This window comes from Peromyscus maniculatus, chromosome 8 (assembly GCF_049852395.1).
Source record: "Peromyscus maniculatus bairdii isolate BWxNUB_F1_BW_parent chromosome 8, HU_Pman_BW_mat_3.1, whole genome shotgun sequence".
Taxonomy (NCBI): domain Eukaryota; kingdom Metazoa; phylum Chordata; class Mammalia; order Rodentia; family Cricetidae; genus Peromyscus; species Peromyscus maniculatus.
This window is the reverse complement of record NC_134859.1, coordinates 50,920,495-50,938,733: the sequence shown is the minus strand read 5'-3', so window position 1 is coordinate 50,938,733 and position 18,239 is coordinate 50,920,495. Positions and strand designations below refer to the sequence as shown.

At 42.7% G+C, this 18,239-nt stretch overlaps 1 protein-coding gene and 1 pseudogene across 2 annotated transcripts in view; one reads left to right on the top strand and one right to left on the bottom strand.

Annotated features, from left to right (window-relative positions):
* The window catches only part of Shisa6 (shisa family member 6), a 305,326-nt gene that overhangs the window by 161,808 nt on the left and 125,279 nt on the right, over positions 1-18,239 (top strand). The gene's annotated exons all lie outside the window — the stretch shown is intronic.
* Positions 3,739-4,914, bottom strand: LOC121831312 (heterogeneous nuclear ribonucleoprotein A3-like; annotated as a pseudogene).

Sequence of the window (18,239 nt, the reverse complement as noted above, 5' to 3'; positions counted from 1 at the left end):
GTAAAGCAGCCTCAATGTTTGTGCCAGTGTTGGCCTAGCCAGCCCAGGTCCATGTGCATGGTACGCAAGTTCTCTACAACTATGGAGTACCCCAATCTGTTCTCTCAAGGTCATATAAGACAAACCTGCTTGTTCTCAATAAATACATGCCCCGGTGGTGAGCTGTGATCAGCTGAACATTCAATTTAGTTTAATGGGAATTGCAGAGCCACCAAGAGATGTTGACAAGTGACAGCTGAGTTGCTGGTTCAAAGGTAGACTGGATGACACTTTGGAGACACAGCCTTCTGATGGCGTTGCAAGTCAGTCTTCTGAGTAAAGTCACTGTGGACATTATGGTCAAGGAATCTTCTGGGCTTAGAGAGAGCCTGGGCCTTAGGGAAACAAAGTAATTAACATATGATTCAGGATGTAGAATCCCACCCTAATAAATCCAACCTGCATTAATGAGAGAGAAGAGAGCCCATACATAAAAGGGAGTGATTGGCTGTTCTAGCCACCTCACTTTGCAAACTGTGAAGTGCTATCTAAATATAAGTTTGTGCCGTTCTAAAACTAGATCTCCACCTCTGTGTTGACATGAGCAAGCCCCTGATGGAAGCTATTAATCATTTTGCTTAATGAAAGGGATTATGGGAAATGAAACACCTCCTCACGACCCCATCCATCTACTCCTGCTGTCACACTCTGGAATGCAAATAATGGATTTGTTCTTCTCACTCTTGGAGATCAGGTCCTTCTTATTGAATTTTATCTGCTCAATGGTTACTACTAATTCCTCTCTGCCTATTTCCCCGTTCCCCTGCTTGCCTGGCTCTCTCCTGGACCAGGAGTTGAGAGGCTGCCAAGAATGTTAAAGAATGTGATTACATCACAGGGCTCAACAGGGCAGAGGGCAGGTGAGATGGGAACTGAGAAGAGAACATTGAGACAGGGTGGAGGTTGTTGAGATAATTAGATATTCTCCAATGCCATCATTAAGTCACATATGAGATGTTTAAATCATCGTTGCTGTTGCAGTAGGTGTTATAACTTGAACAGATCATTAGAGATTAAAAGCAGGACTGGAGACGTGTGTGTGTGTGTGTGTGTGTGTGTGTGTGTGTGTGTGTGTGTGTGTGTGTGTCTTGAAAACCCTGAGCAAAGATTTCTTGAATTCTTTTAATATGGCTCATAAATGATTTATTTCTATACTTATACCACGTAAAGAAATAAACACCAAACCAAGCAACATACAGGTTTAATTAAACAAATCCTTTGGAAGGAGAGGGTATAAATAATGGAATGACACTGGTCTAGAGTTAAGATTGTTTCTACCTTCTTCCTGAGTGACCTGGAACAGGACTCCCAGCACGTAGTTGCCTTCAGTTGTGAATGTGTGTTCAAGGTCAGGATCTCAGTTTGAAACGGGACACCATGACATTGGTGACAGAGAAAACACAAGCTCTGGCCCCTATCCAGTCTGAGACAGCTGTGCCTCTCTGTGTACTCCTTTGTTCTGATCCATGTCACGATAAGGAAGTATCCCCGGCTCAGGATAGACAACGAAACTATGTGTGTAAAAGGTCTTCACACGAAGCAATACATAGTGTTTTAATGGGGAAATTGTAGACCTTCAGCTAATGGGGTTTGCTGTTAAAACTACAGAAACCAACTCTGGTGAAACAGAAAAATACCAACATCAGAGACCCTCACAAAGAGTCTGAATATTCAAAATACGGCTACCATCGAATCCACCTATCCCATTTCTGGGTATATATTCAAAGAAATGAAGCCAGTATATCAAAGAGATAGCTGCACACCCATATTTATTGCTTCAGTAGTCACGGTGATTATGATATGAAATCATAGGTGCCTGCAACAGATGAATATAGGCAATGTGATTTGTATACACAATGAAATACTATCCAGCCATAAAGAAGGATGAAAAAAATCACCACTGCAGGTAGTGAAGGGTGTGAGGAAGTTAGGAAAAGGGAAACTGTATTTCATCAGTGCATGCTGCCATATCACACTGAGTCCAATGAATACATTGTAATAAAAGTTATGCAGGAACCAACATATCCCACACCACTGGAAATATGTAGCTGGGCATTGCTGTTGCCACCACTTCTAGCCACAGCACTGACCCTCCAAAGGGGATGATCAAACAACTTCTAAGCAGTCATGCCCTGCAGCGTCATCTACCCTGTATCCTTGTGTTTGAAGTCCTGGGTAGATCAGTTAGTTGACCAAGATTAGATTATCCGCCTACATTAGGGTTGCCAGGACAACCAGGTTGTGTTGTATCTGACCCACCTTTGTTTTCATACTAGGAGGCAAAATCTTATCATCAACTTTTCTTAGGATTCTTCCCCACATAGGAAGGGCATGTGGGGATCCCCTTCAGGACCATGTGAGTTAAATGAGTTTCTTGGCGTGAGGGGGCTCCATTTTATTACTGCTAAGGCTGAGTCCCATGTCTACTCATCCCGTCTCCAGGACCTTGTCATCTTTTCACATATCCTCATGTGAGTGTGCTCAATCTTTTAAATGCTTTCTCTCCCCCATGCATCAGCGTGGGCACATTGTTCTGGCTCTCCTGGTTTGAGGCTTTACAAGGATGTGTATCCATGTAGCATTTTCCTGGTGATAAAGCACCATGTGGAGAACATTGTTTTCACAATGAAATTTTAGAGAGCTTTAAATTTAAAATGAAGATTACTATCAGACACATCCTGCAGATTCAGCAGAGGCGTCGCTGGGAAAGGTAATTTGTTCAGCAAAATGGAAAAAGGAAATAGCAGCACAGAGGTGGGGAGGGGGCCTTGGGCCCCAGCAATAGTCATGGTTAAAGTTTATTATGCAGACCCAACAGTGGGTCATATGGTTCTGAGGACTTGGAGGCTATAATATGAATCTAGGCTCTGGCTCCCATCGTCAACTCTTATGTTGTATGTCATTTCCGTTTGCCGTTGCCTCTTCACTTCACCTTGGCACCAAGATACAGTGTGACTGTGAGGCAGAAGCATAGGGGGCTGAAGGACTTTGCTGGGCTATCAGCACTGACTGACAAATAGAAGGCACACCGAGGAGCTTGTCCTTCTCCAACTGTCGCATGATTAGACATGAAGAGAGAAGGATGGGGAAGGTGCATTTGTGTTGAAAGCTTGAGGACATGAGTTCAGATCCCCAGAACCAGTGACCTGAGGCAAAGACAGGCAGAGCCCAGAGACCCCTGGCCACTGTCTAGCCCAGATCCTGAACAATGCATTTTAGAACTAAAGTGGGGGGGATCTGCTGACATTAACTTAAAGAATAGTAATTTTCTCTCCTCTTCTCTCCTCCCCCTCCCTACCTTCCTCCTCTCCTCCTTCCCTCCCCTTCCCCAGCCTCCTTTTCATCATTAAAAAAGTTAGCACTATACATTAATTTTTTTCACTTGTAAACATTTTAAATCTTTTTTTTTGTTAAAAATTCCTTAATTTTTTTTTATTTCTGGTGCCACTTCCACAAGTTACAGGGCAATATATCTGATGTGATGAAAAGAAAAAGAAAAGGAAAAAGCTACAACAGATAAAAGACCTCAGGGATGTACATCTAATTGACACTACAGTGCATGAATCAATAGCTGCACTTTTTGCAAACTGGCTATGACAGTCCGGAACAAGAAGGGTTGCCTGTTTAAGCTGCAGTAACTTTTCTGACTATGGATCATCGCTCCTTCTGTGGCATCTTTTTTGATAATGAAGAATTTTTACAATTCCTCTAATGCATTTAGGATGATTGTCTCAAAGTAACCTGCAGCTCTCCTGACAACTCCTCGCTCTCTCTCCTGCTAAGAACTGTAGCCCTTTTCTGCTGCTTTTTTTTTAAACCTTCTGCTACCATACCCACCACTTCCACCACCAGATCCATCGCCACCACCATAGGGACAGCCTGAGCTTCTTCCACCAAAACTGCCCCCTTTCATGGGCCCATAATTTGATTGCTGTTGTGCACTATAATTTCCAAAGTTATTATAGTTCCCACCACCACCATAGTTACCTCCACCAAAATTTCTTCCTTCATTGTAACCATCGTATCCTCCTTTACCACCACCATATCCTCCACCTAAGTTTCCATATCCTGGTCGACTACCACCATAGCCTCCTCAACTACTATAACTAGGACCACCAGCATAGTTACCATCATCACCTCCAAATCCATTATATCCACCATCACCACCTCCATAACTACCTCTGCTGCCAGCCTCCTCTTCCACCAAAGTTTTCACCTCAACCAACATCACCTCCACCACCGCCAAAGTTGCCTCCATGACCCATAAAGTTGCCAGATCCACGTCCACGACCTCTCTGTGATCCAGCAGACTGCATCTCTTGTTTAGAAAGGGCCTTTTTCGCTTCACAGTTATGCCCATTAATAGTGTGGTATTTTTGAACAACAATTTTATCACCTGGATCCTGATCATCAAAAGTTACAAAAGCAAATCCTCTCTTTTTTTTCCACTCTGCCTATCTTCCATAACTTCTATGCTTTCAGTCTTGCCATACTTTTCAAAGTCGTCTCTCAGATTATGTTCTTCTGTATCTTCTTTAATACCACCAACAAAAATTTTCTTCACGGTTAAATGGGCACCAGGCTTTACAGAATCCTCTCTAGAAACAGCTCCCTTTGGTTCCACCACACGCCCATCAACCTTGTGTGGCCGAGCACACATTGCAGCATCCACCTCTTCAACACAAGAGTAGGTCACAAAAACCAAAGCCCCTACAACATTTTGATTGGGGATCTCTCATTACCACACACACAGTCTGTAAATGTGTTCCATTTTTCAAAATGTTCTCTTAAGCTATCATCTGTGGTTGCAAAGCTCAGACCACCAATAAACAGCTTCCTCAACCATTCTTGTTCCTTTGGAGCTTGGCCCTTCATTTTGAGACCAGACTTGTCTCTTCCAACTCGAGTTCACTATCTTAAATCATCTTAACTTGGATAAAAGCACCATATTAGTGCAGAACACCTTGTCTGTCAGACTCTAATCTGCCTCTCTGTGCCCACTGTATCAGCCCAGCCCAGCTCTGCCTACAGCTCCCGCCTGCTCAGAGGGTGTGTGAGGAAGATGTCTCCAGAATATTTTCACGTTTTCTCAGATATTGAAGTGAGAGAACATGGGCCTCTCAAGCAAAAAGTACCTGAGGATCAAAATGTGTCTCTCTCCTTAAAGTACCTGTGCAATATATATAGATATAGATATAGAGATAGAGAGATAGAGATATAGATTATAGATTATAGATATAGATATAGATATCACCTTTTCCAAAGATGTCACTAATGGCTAAACCACACTCTAGCACCTGGAGTTACAAAGAATAAAATGAAAGATTTCTTGGTAGTGAAATGAATTGTCAGGAACAGTATTACAACATAGTTCTCTCCTGTGATACCCAAACAGAGCCTGGTGCAGCACCTGTTATTATAGGACACACAGTTTAAGGAGAAAACATACCCTAAAGGTTTGAAGTCTAATTTTATATTTCTAGAGAGGTATAGGGAACCATGAAGTGAAACTATATCATAAAATCCATCATAAAAATTGATTCCCCGACAGTTACATTCCTAGGATGAGCAGCAGTGGCAAAATCAGAATTGCACTAAAAAGGGAAGCCATGGGATATCCGAAGTAAGTGAGCACACCTGTCAAAGGTTGGCCAAGCCCATTTCATGGCCATTAGACTTCTGGAACTTGAAAAGTAAGTGTGTGAAGAATAATGGGGACAGTGGACTGAAAATATGAAGGTATTTAAGCCAATAAAGAGAGATTAAGACCTTACTGAACACAGAAAAGGCAACTGTGGGAAAGCACAGAATGCAGCCTTTTGATATGGAAACTGTAGCAAACAAAGCCATGATGAACAGATGAATTAATAGTTTAAACGTCTCCTAAGAAAGAACCAGTGAGTCAGAAAACAAACTGGAGGAAACAAGACTGCAAAGAGGTGATGTCTCATAAAGACTGGGTTAAGCTAAAAAGCATGGAATTTGTAGACTACGGGTACCCAACAGCACTCCCAGAATGAAATGGTGTAAGAACAAGGGGAAGCAATGCTGCGTAGATAATGGTATCCCCAACACTGATAAATCTACAGATTCAAGACACATGATGAGTCCCCTGGGGCTGAAATAATAACCTAGAATATCCAAATACTTCAAACAACCCCCACCCCTCCCCTACCCCTTCCCCACCCCTCCCCTACCCCTCCCCCACCCCCAATAACATTTGTATTTTAAAGCAGATAGAAATGAATAACAAGGTCCTTGCCTGGGAATGAATTTGAAGTGGCAGCTGGCTTCTCAACATGCACAGTATTGCCAGATGAGGCTTTGGTGAGGTAGTGAGAAGAACCACCACACCAGCAGTCTGTAGCTAGCTCAACTATCACCCAGGCCTAACAAATCCCAAGACATAGCACTGAGTGAGAAAAGCAAGCTCCAAACAGGATGTGCACTGTGATCATGATGGAAAATCAGAAACCTCAACACCCAAGCACTCACTCTGACAGTACTGATGTACAAAACAGTGGTAAGAAAAAGGCAACCACATTTAAGGCCGTAGTTACTACTGGGGAAAATAGGAATCAGGTGGAAAGCGTGGGAAAGGCAGTGGTTGGATTTCAGGTGTAACTTCTATTACTGTCTATTTCTTTTAATATAAAAGAACGATTTGGGGGATATCTAAAAAAGTATTAGTATTTGTTAAACTTAAATGAAGGCATAGAGTGCCCATGACTTTACTTGTGTTTTTATGTGTCCTTGAAATGCTTTAAAACAAAATAATTAAATAAATGAATCTACATCCAATAGAAAGAATTAAAGAAGGGATGTGGAGGAAAGTCACTCAATGTGGTGGATAGTTGTGAGCAATTTGAAAAAGGCCCGAAAGCCCTCATCCTTGTGGAAAAGGACAGTCCATTCCAGTCTGAATGGGATGAGGTGACAAAAGACTGAATGTCCAGTGTAGGTCATGTCACTATCTCTGCCTGAAGCAACTATGCGAACACATGTCCTGATGGCACACCCAGACTCTCAGCTTCCTTGTCTTGTAATTAGTGGGACCAGGCTAATGGCAAAGACTCATTCCTTTGCACCATTCTTCTGTTCCCTTGAGTTTTCAGATGACTACATATCCAGCCATAAAAGAATCTGCTCACAGGCTTGTTAGGAAAGATCCCCTTTGCTTACAGTGACAGACAATTCTTTCAGATTGTCTTAATTAAGGTGGTGTAGTGCTGATTTTTGCAAGATACAAACCTCAGGGCTTGGTGCAGTTTTAAGCACCATGAGCTTTAGGATTCTGAAACACTGCTCTGAGCTCCAGGTACCTCCATTCTTCACCTCTGTGCTGTGCACTCAGGTGTACCGGCTTGCTTCTCTATCATGTGATAGGCCAGATGGTGGTGCCTCTCCAGCCCCTACAGCCTCTGGAGTTTTCTGTACAAGAAAAAGAGCAAAGTTTCTTTCAATAAAATCTCAATGAAACACTCACTGTGTCTCACCAGCTGTGACAAAGTCCTCAGGCCACCATGGTGCTACTCACTGTTGACAGGGCCAGTTAGGCACTGATCAGTGTGAGCTTTGCCCAAGCTCCCAGTGGGGACATGGGCATGTGTAAGGCAGCGTTCCATCACAATTATAAAGAGAAAAGGGTTGTTTTGGCTCACAATTTTGGAAGTTCCAGTCTAAGGTTGGTTAGTCTCAATCTTTAGGCATCATGGCATGGTAAATGCCAGAGATAAACTGTTGACATCACAGGCTACTAAGCAACGAAAATGACTGCTGGGACCACAGTCCTCTTTAGGGATCAGACCCGTAATGAACAAAGGCCTCCCACTTTCCAGCAGCACCATCCTGGGGCCCATGCTTTCAATACACGGGCCTTTGGGTACTAAAGCAGAGCACAACTTCCTCTCAGGTAAATAAACAAGGAGTGTGGAAAAGCACATTTCCCCCCCCCCCGGATGTGGATGCCCATGAGAGGATGAGAGGATGCTGAGTGACAAAAGTCCACCACACCACAGAACCACAGGATGAAGCCCCAGTAAGGACAGCCTAAGAATTTTATTTTCATTTTGTACAGAATGGAAGAAGTATTGGAGGTGATTGAAAGGTCTTAGAAATGAGGGGTGTTGTAAGCATGGAAAGGACCCAAGCAATGGCAGACATATGTTAGCCTCCATTCCAGCATAACACACCAGGCAGAGGGCCTGTTAATCTTGAGAGATGTTGAAACGTCAGTCAAGTTCAGTTCTAATGGGAATGAAAGATATAATCATGGGAAGTGTGGACCATATTGCTCTTTCCAAATAGCGGAGATGAAGGGTATCAGGTTTAAGATGGGGTTATAGAGATTTGTGGATGGTGGAGCAAAAATCTTGCTGTCCCAGAGGAGACCTGCAGAGATGGTGCTGCATGAGGCGAGCATCGACTGTGCCCACGGCACCTCCTCTGCCAGAAATAGAACACCAGATTCTGTAAGCCATTTATCTTCACAGAACTGCGAGAGAAAATTACATTTATTTCTGCACCACTCTCAAAACACAATAAATCTAAATAAATGTTGTAATACATTTAAAATAACATAGATGTTTACATAATAGTGAGCAGTAAATATTTGCCAGATGTGATTCCCATAGAGTTAGATAACTTTGGAAGTGGGGAGCAGTAACGTAAGGGGGACAAGGAAGCATGAAGGGACCATTTCTCTGCCCTTCTATCCACTTCCACTGATCCAGCTGCTCTAGATCTTCTACCTCACCTTATTTGCTCCAACTCCCCTTCCTCACCTCTTTTCTCCCCAAAAGAACAAGTTACAGGCAACTTCCCATCAACTATTGCACGGGCTGAAGACACATAGCCCAAACAACTTGGCGTTACTCATTAGTGTAAATTGTGGTCGCACACAGGAGCCCTGAGGATAATGCAAAAGTTTCTTCAAGTTATTATCTGTCTGCCTTTTAATTAGAGACACCCAGCAGACCCTCTTTTTTCATGCCTCTGCCTTTCAGTTTCCGTTCCCTGCAGCCCACAGCATTATTGCACCGGCTCTTGTCCCGAGTCCCCTCCCCAACCTCAATGCTGCTTTAACAAGTCCTGTTCCACCACAGATCTTTGCTCGCTGTTCAGGGAAAAAAAATCCTCAAGTTAATAAACTCATCAATTCACTTAAAAGATATTTGCTGTGTGGCTTTGCCTCTTGTGGGTTGTGTTCATGACAAAAGGTTTTTTGTGTTAATTACATAAGTTTTATGAATCGTGCTAAAGAACTTCCTTCCCGCCAAAATGGAGTGGCCTGTAAGGGCTAGTGTGAGATGAAAAGCACAGAAAATCCAAATCTACTCATGAAGGAAGAAAACAAGGCCTCCCAACCCTTAATGGATGGAGGCAAGAGTTGAATTTGGATGTCCCTAGTTTTACTAATTCAGATTGAGCTCATATGATGAGACCAGAACAACATTGAGATGTGTTGATGCACCGCATACACTGCCTATCATGTGAGGCCTGCATCTGAGATGAATGATCCTTAGCATTCACACAGGTTGTGTCTGTCATAGGCTGTGCACTAGGTCTGCTCACTTGACCTCCACACACCCCCAAGTGCTAGATATTCCCCAACAGCATACAAGAAGGTATCAGTCCAGAGAGGTAGTGTAGTTAGGTCTTTTTACTCTTTTGGGGCCCCGCCACCCAGCTCCCAAATAAATACATGGAAACTTATTCTTATTTATAAATGCCAGCCTTAGCTTGGCTTGTTTCTAGCCAGTTTTTCTGACTTAAATTATCCCATTTCTCTTTAACTATGTTTTGCCCCTGGGCTTTTATCGTTCTCTATTCTACACCTTTCTTTACTTCTTATTCCATGGCTGGCTGTGTGGCTGAGTGGCTGAACCCTGGCAGCCTCCTCTCCTTGTCCTTTTCTTGCTCCTCACTATCTTCCTTAGATTTCTCCTTCTGTTTTTTCTCTCTGCCTGCCAGCCCCACATATTTCTCTCTCCTGCCCAGCTATTGGCCATTTAGCTCTTTATTAGACCAGTCAGGTGTTTTAGTCAGGCAAAGCAACACAGCTTTACAGAATTAAACAAATTGCAACATAAAAGAATGCAACACATCTTTGCATCCTTAAGCAAAAATGTGCCACATCTTAAACTAATTTTCCACAACAAGGTGGGTTAACTTCTCCTTCAAAGAGTATACCTTTATGAATGGTACCACACCAAACTCCAGCATCTGTGACTTTTTACCACCATAATAAACTGCCCTTCAATAAAAGAACTTCAATAAGGGTGGGAAACATGATGGACTTAATATCTTAAAACTGCTGAGGCAGAGGAAATCAGAGGTCAAGAAAGCCACATGTGTGTTCTCACCTGGCTCACTCAAGCATGTTCTGAGCAAGAGTTGTCCTACTATAAAAGAGGAACTAAGTGTGGGTACTGTGTGATGACAGCAAGATTGACTCCTGAAGAAAATGGACACATTCCATCCATCTCGGTTTCTATAGTAGGAACAATGTTTGCCATTTGCATCAATGTTTATTGCTCCATAATGAATTAACCCCAAACATGGTGACACAAACTATTATTTTGGTTTCTGTGAGTTGGAAATCAGACATAGAGTAGATGTGTGCCTCTGGCTCAGGGTTTCCCACAAGTCTCTGATCATACTGTGACTGCTGCTAGCATCATCTGAAGGCTATGGGGAAGAGTCCATTGCCATGGTCACTGTGATGGGATACATATCAATGCAGGCTTTAGGAAAGGGGCTCTCAGTTCCTCTGTGACTACTGTCTAGATGTTGACCTCAGCTCCTTAGAACATGGGCCTCTCTGACATGGCTGCTTGTCTACAGAGTGATCTAGAGGTAGCATGAGGAAGGGACAGTAGCAGAGAGAAGGAAAGCCCGGTGTTTCAAAACTGAGTTGGAAGTGATACCTCATCTCTAGGTGTAGCCAACAGTCAAGATGAGGAAACCCCACAATAGTGTTAATATTAGGGAGTAAAAATCCTGGTAATTATTTGTAGGGCTTCACTCCACGGTATCCAAAGCCTGTCTGTTCAACTGAACTTTGCCCATCAAGCTACAAATATCCCTTATGAGACTTGGAAAGTAAAACCCAATAAACTCACTATCTGCATTTAACCTTCAGGTTGAAAGGGACTATTATGGTAATTACCTGCTAACCAAGTGCTCACATTCCTGTACTCTCAGTTCTTGGGAGCCAGAGACAGGTTTTCTGTGAGTTGGAGGCTATCCCAGGATATACAGTGAGTTCTAGGCCAACCTCAGCTACAGAGAGAACTTGACTCAAACTATAAATCAAAATATTTACCTGCAATAAGGTATTTAGCAGGAAAAAAGGAGAACTAATATTTGTTGGGGCCCTATTTTATGTACTATGAGATGCCCAGGGAATCTGGGATGTCCTCTTTTCCCAAATGACAAAACTGAAGGTCACAGATTCCAATGTGTCGCTTACTATAACATACATAGCTGGGAAGGATGGAGTCCTCAAACTGCAAGTTAGGGTTTTCTGGCCCTAAAAACCACAATCTCCCCACCTATGTTGGTCATTAGTGCTGTTTGTCACATTTTCCCAGTCCTTTCTGCTGGCCCAAGGGAAGATTGCCTCTCCTGACCCTCTTGTGATAGATGGGACCTTCCAAAAAACTGTGGCCCTTGTACTATGAACAGAAATGCAGACTCTCACTCCCAGGCCTGAGCATTACATTGCAAGGCCTTTTTAAAGCTCTTGGCATGGCATCAACAGAACTTAAACCTCTGAGTAACGATGGAGAGTTGGACCTTTCATCTCACTTATCATCAACATGCAGTGGGCATTCAGAGAGAACAGGAAACTTTGTTATTGGGAATCACTAAGGTTTGGGAGCTGGCAGATGTTTGTTACTCCAGCATAGTCCAACACTCCCTTCTTGGTGTACCATGAAAGAGTAGATGAAGGAGCATGGAATAAGAGAATGTTGTGATCATATCAATCAATATCATATTTATTATGGCAGGCTGGGGGAAGAGTACCATAATGTGCAGACTGTCAGACTCTTATTTCTAGACACACCTTGGCAGAACAAAAAGAAAAATGAAGACTGACAGCATTACTCCAAGGTCACCATCTTCACTCTGAATGTCCTTTGACTTAGAACAACAAAGGACACGAAGTGATAACTCTTCCTGGACTTCTCAGACACACACAGTGCAGCATGGGCTTCTGAACTGGGCTTAGTGGGAGAAGCATTCTCTGTGGGCTCTGCTCAACTGTCACTAAAGAGCCTACATAGCTAGTGGATCATTTTCTAAGCAGATCTCCCTCGTGGGTCTGGGGACTGGCTTACACAAGGGTGGGTTGTCAAGAGAGGGCAATGTAGAGAAGGACTAGAATGTGGATCGTTGCGTAAGTCAGAGGCATCTTCCCATACCTTCTCCCATTGACAAGCTGCATTCTCCTGACTTTCCTCATCAGCTCAACTGTTGCTTCTCATGGTGTCTGCTCTTCTGTCCTCCACACCACTAAATACATCCACTCTGTTGTCACTCCTGGTGGATACAATTCCCTTGATAGGTAACAACACCTTCCACACAGTCAGTAGCAAGGGGAGCTATGAGGCAGCTTGCACTCTTCTTCATGACTCTTTCCCTTTAGCCTAACCCCCCATCATACAGAGCTGTATGGTTGCATCAGAATTCCCTTAAAGATCAGAATCCATCAACCAAGAATTTACATTGCCCCCTGCATACTCTGGTCTTCCCATATTCCTTGTGGTACACCCTTCTGGAGGAGGTAACCTCATGGATATCCCAACTCCTAATGTTATTTCTTTGGTCCAAGAAGATAATGATTCATTGCTTCTTCAAACTACCACCACATACATTTATACCCACCTTTAAGAAAATCCTACCAGAGGGGTTGATCTCACTCCAGAACTATCTGGTCCCTATTCCTCTCCGTGTGACAGAAAGCTTGCTGAACCATAAGTTGCTTAGTGTTCAGACATTCTAGAGCAATGGTTCTCAACCCTCCTAATTCTATGACCCTTTAGTACAATTCCTCATGTTGTGGTGACCCCCAACCATAAAATTATTTTCATTGCTATTTCATAACCAATTTTGCTACTGTTATAAGTCGTAATGTGAATGTGTTTTCTAATTGTTTTAGGTGACCTCTGTGAAAGGGTCATTCAAAACTCAAAGGGTCATGACCCACAGTTGAGAACCACTGATCTAGAGCATGGAATAGAAGCTGTGGCACCACCTCTCAAGGTAGACTAGATATTCCCAAGTTTAAAATGAAGAAGGCAGCTTTTCCTCAATCAGCCTCACCTATGTTTTGAGCTTCCACCTACAAGAAACTTGAAGAGCTGGTTGGTTCTGTTACTAAATAAAGTGGATAGCTCACTGACTTGTCCAAACACTCCCACACTCCCATTTTGCAGATGTAACAAACTGAGGTCACATGCCTTGACACTAATAGAATGGCTTTAAAGTACAATTTAGAAGCTTGTACAGATAATGGGCTTATAAGAGGGAATAAAAAGATCCAAGCTTACACTGGGGGCTTATAGAACCATGATACTGGAAGTTATGAGGTTGTTGAAGAGAGGGTATAAAAGTTTGGAGGTGGTGATGGGCAAATGATTATTGAGAAGAATAAAAAATAAAAAAAAAATAGCATTCTGGCTCAGCATTTCTACTTTGAATGGATTTTGCTGATGGCCAGGAATATGACCTTTGGGGTAGGTAGGAGTCCTCTGAGCTAGTAAGAACAAAGCAGTAGACACTCAAGGCATTCTGCTAGTCCTAAATTTTGATCTGTTGCACCAGTGTTTATGCTAAGCCCGAATCCCTGAAATTCATAAAAAGAAACGTTAAAGCTGAATGAGGCTCGGGGCTGGGCTCTGAATCCTAGAGTCACTGAACCTGACACACACATTACATATGGACAATTGTGGAGAAAATTTGATCTATTTTATATTTTTCCACTTAAGCAATGGAAAATGAGCCTGCCTAACCTGAGTAAAGAGGAATTTACTGGGAAGGCATCCAGTAACTTATAGAAACAAGAGAGGCAGCCCAAAGGCTTGTCTTCCCATGAATGGATAATAAAACACATTTACTCCATAGAATAGAATACCACACAGTCAAAAGAGGAAGGAAGCCTGGCCCTCAGATTGGCATGAGTGGAGCTGAGACTGACACATGGCCTAAAATCAAAGGGCCCCATAACATAGACCATTCCTGTGCAGTGTCCAGAGAGGCGCAGTGGGAGAGCCTGAAGAAGACTAGATGTGGGATGGAGAGCTGCTGGAAGTGGAGAATGATGGTGCTTGCTGCAGGTTCTTTGTGAGGGGCTTGGAGATATCCGGAAATTGATTATAGTGACAAGTGCATGCTCTGTGAATCTCTGAAAACCATTTATACTTCATGTGGGGAAATGGTGTGGCATGCAAATTTGCATCTCAACAAAGCTCTGTTACATGGGGACAGACACACACACACACACACACACGCACACACACTTTCAGAAAGACTTTGAAAAGAAAAATAAAGCCCTGAAACAGCCCATGGAGAACTCTAGCCATTCTAAAGATCCCATCTCAAAGGGTTTCCTTCATGGATTCAATGACCTTCAGCTTCTTTTGTCTGTATTTGCTGATTCCAAGTTGCCAAGTCCCGGGAGGTCATCCTGTGGACCTTTCTTGTTCATGCTGCCCATCGGATCTGAAAAATTTTAAAACATGAGAGAAAATGCGACCAAAGTAGCAGTAGGAAAAAAACAATCATTTTATTTTAGTGTCTGTGGTATAGGAGAAAAACTAGTTGTGACATAAGGAACAACTGAAGAGAACAGAAAATGAGTTTGAATACCAAATATCAAATAGGAAAGAAATTGTTGTCTAAAAGGAAATCAAGATATTATTACCAAAAAGGAGAATATGGGTGTTAGAGGCCAGAGTGAGTGCTTTTGCTCCCAGCATCCAAGAATTCTTCATACAAACAATTCCTTTTTGGGGAATTATTTTGTCCAATCAGCTGGGTCCAGACACACAGACTCAGAATTTCCTTCCAGTCCCCTCACAGTTTGGACTCTTTTATGTAGCAATGACGTCTAACCCCAAGGCAAGTGGGCTAGCCTGAGCTCACCAGCCCTTTGGTCCTGCCTCAAACAATTCTTTTTACAAGTCCCTTCTGAGGTACCTCCTTGCCTCTGAGCATAAGCAAGACATACAGCTAGGTTTGAACTCATTTTCAGTTTTCTTCCTGTCTTTCTTATGTCACACCTAGTTTTTCTCAATGAACCACAAAAACTAAAATAAAAATTGATGATTTTTATTTATTTATTTATTTATTTATTTATTTACTTACTTACTTACTTACTTTGCATTGCTCCCTCAATACCTTTTGCTCTCATGTCTTAAAATTTTTCAAATCCAATCAACAGCCCGGTCCCAACTTACCCAGTATATTTAAATGACCTTTGAATCTGAAATGCAAAGACATTATTCAAGGCAAAGAAGAAGAAAGGGCACACTTTCCACCCTGACATTTTCCACCAATTTTTTCCCCTTTTATTTTATTTTACAATACCATTCAGTTCTACATATCAGCCATGGATTCCCTTGTTCTACCCCCTCCTGCCCCCTCCCCTTCCCCCCAGCCCACCTTCCATTCCCACCTCCTCCAGAGCAAAGCCTCCCCTGAGGACTGAGATCAACCTGGTAGACTCAGTCCAGGCAGGTCCAGTCCCCTCCTTCCAGACTGAGCCAAGTGACCCTGCATAAGCCCCAGGTTTCAAACAGCCAACTCATGCAATGAGCACAGGACCCATTACCACTGCCTAGATCCTTCCCAAACTGATCAAGCCAATCAACTGTCTCACCTATTCAGAGGGCCTGATCCAGTTGGGGGCCCCTCAGCCTTTGGTTCATAGTTCATGACATTTTCCACCAATTTTAGAGATAGAAACGCAATTTAAGTTTGTTGAAAGAGGCAACTGTTATGGACAGTATGTCCCCAAATTCATATGGTGAAACCCACACTCCCAGAGTGATAATACTTGGAAAAGTGCCACAAGGACAAGATCTGCATGATGGCATTAGTGCCCAATAAGAACAAATGTCCAATGTTCCCCATCTCCTCCCCTTCCTCCCCCCCCTGCCCTCCTCTTCCTTCTCCTTCCCCTCCCTTCACACACATAGAGAAGAGGTTTTATGAGTCCACAACAAGATTGTAAGGGCAGTGCAGTCCAGGAGAAGCCTCAGAATGAAGGCTACCTTGTAATACCTTCATCTTGAATCTCATGGCCTCAATAATGGTTCAAAATAAATGGGCTGGTATTTAAACAACCCACTCTATAGTATTTTGTTATGATAACCCAAACAGAAGAATATAGTCACTAAACTGAAACTTTTTCCACATGGTTTTCTATAATAAACTGCCTGACTATCCCATTCTCTTGTCATGTCCATTGACAATTTTTTATAATCACTGCACAGCAATCCCAGTCACCAGGCATCATTCACTTTCACCTGGATTTCTTCTTGGTTGCACTTACGCTGCTCTATTTAGCTACTTAATGTCTGATTATACTGCCAGACTCTCAGCTCCATGATGACAGGATGATGTCCATCCTGAGTTCCTCTACATCTTGGGAGTTTATCACAGCAGATGCCAAGAAATAGTTGTTGAGTGTATTGGTATGTGAAGGAATCCCAATGCTAGAAATTAGTGATGACTGACCTCTTTGGTTGATTGTTTAGCAAATCTTCTATTTCACGCTTCTAAAGAGCAAAATTGAATGACTGTTCACATTATGGTCAACTCCTAATTAAAGCCAAAAGGCCAGGGCTCATGGATCATTTCCCTCTTGTGTACAATGTCTGGGTTTCTAGATAGCATCTCTTATTATTTCTCTAAGAGTAAAATATGAGAGAGGGACTTGGGTCCTGATGCAGTGACAGTATATTAAGGAAGAATGGTGGAGGATGGGAAGATGAGGGAGAGAAAGAGAAAAATGACTGGAGAGATGTACACTGTCAAGGTCATTGCTTGAGGCCCCATTAAGCTTCAACCTCTGTGAAATACACAGCACTATGTGCTCAAAGGGTAGAAAGTTGGGCACTGTCTACCAGTCCTAGCTCCTGGTGGCTGAAGACTTTTTGGAGTTCCTTCCAGTCTAAAAGAAGAAAGAAACACTACTTGTTATTGGAAGGAGTCACGGGGCAGAGAACCATTCTGACTGCACTCAAGCAGATGGGATGCCGCCATGGGTGAACAACACCTGGGCATTTTTACTGTTTTGTCAGCATTATTTTTTGCAGGAATATGTTATATTTTTTTCACCTTAGTACAGATAGTGAAATTATGTTTATCTATTCTGTGGAAAACCCTCCATGTGGATGGATGGAATGTTGAGTGAGATCTTCAGCAATCAGAGTTGAAGACTTCTCCATGCACAGCTAGAGTATAACTCACACTTAGAGACATAGGACATAGGTCACGTAGCAGGAGCATGGAAAGGTTGAGCTTAGCTGACATGAGGGTGTGTGTGCAACTCATCTGCTTCACATCTCTAGACAGTATATCCCAGAGGAGAGCAGGAAAAGATAAAGAGGACAAGCATGCAAAGTCCTGAGAGCTGGTCTCATCTGGCTGAGGGACACTGAGTTCTCTGCCTTTCTACCCCAGAAAATCTCTCAAAGAAGAGAATCAAGTTTGTCCACTGGATATGAAAGTACACTCTTGACAGATGCCAAAAGCACTCAGGGACCTGGGAAATCTGGGTGAATCACCAACATTACCTGACATAGAACATCAGAGGAACTTAACACTTGAGAGTGGAGGGCAAGTATCTGTAAAAAACTGAGCCACACCCTGTCCCAGCCATGCCTTCCATGGTGAAAACAAGATGATGTTTGCTAGTCATGTCTTCCCAAAGAGATGATAGAAGGTACTAGCTAGTATTTAGTGATAGAGAGTCATACCTGTCACTAGTGGAAACTTAAAAACAAATGATTCCTTTAAAAAATTGAGTAGACTGTCACCTAGAATATCCAAGCTGATTTCTTGATCTACTACCTACTAAATTGTGTGACAATGTTACTTAAGTTAAGTAGTCTAGTTAATCCTAAATGTCATCTCCTGACTCATTAGCTATGCCTTGTGTCCCTAAATATGAGTTGGACTCTAGCTCA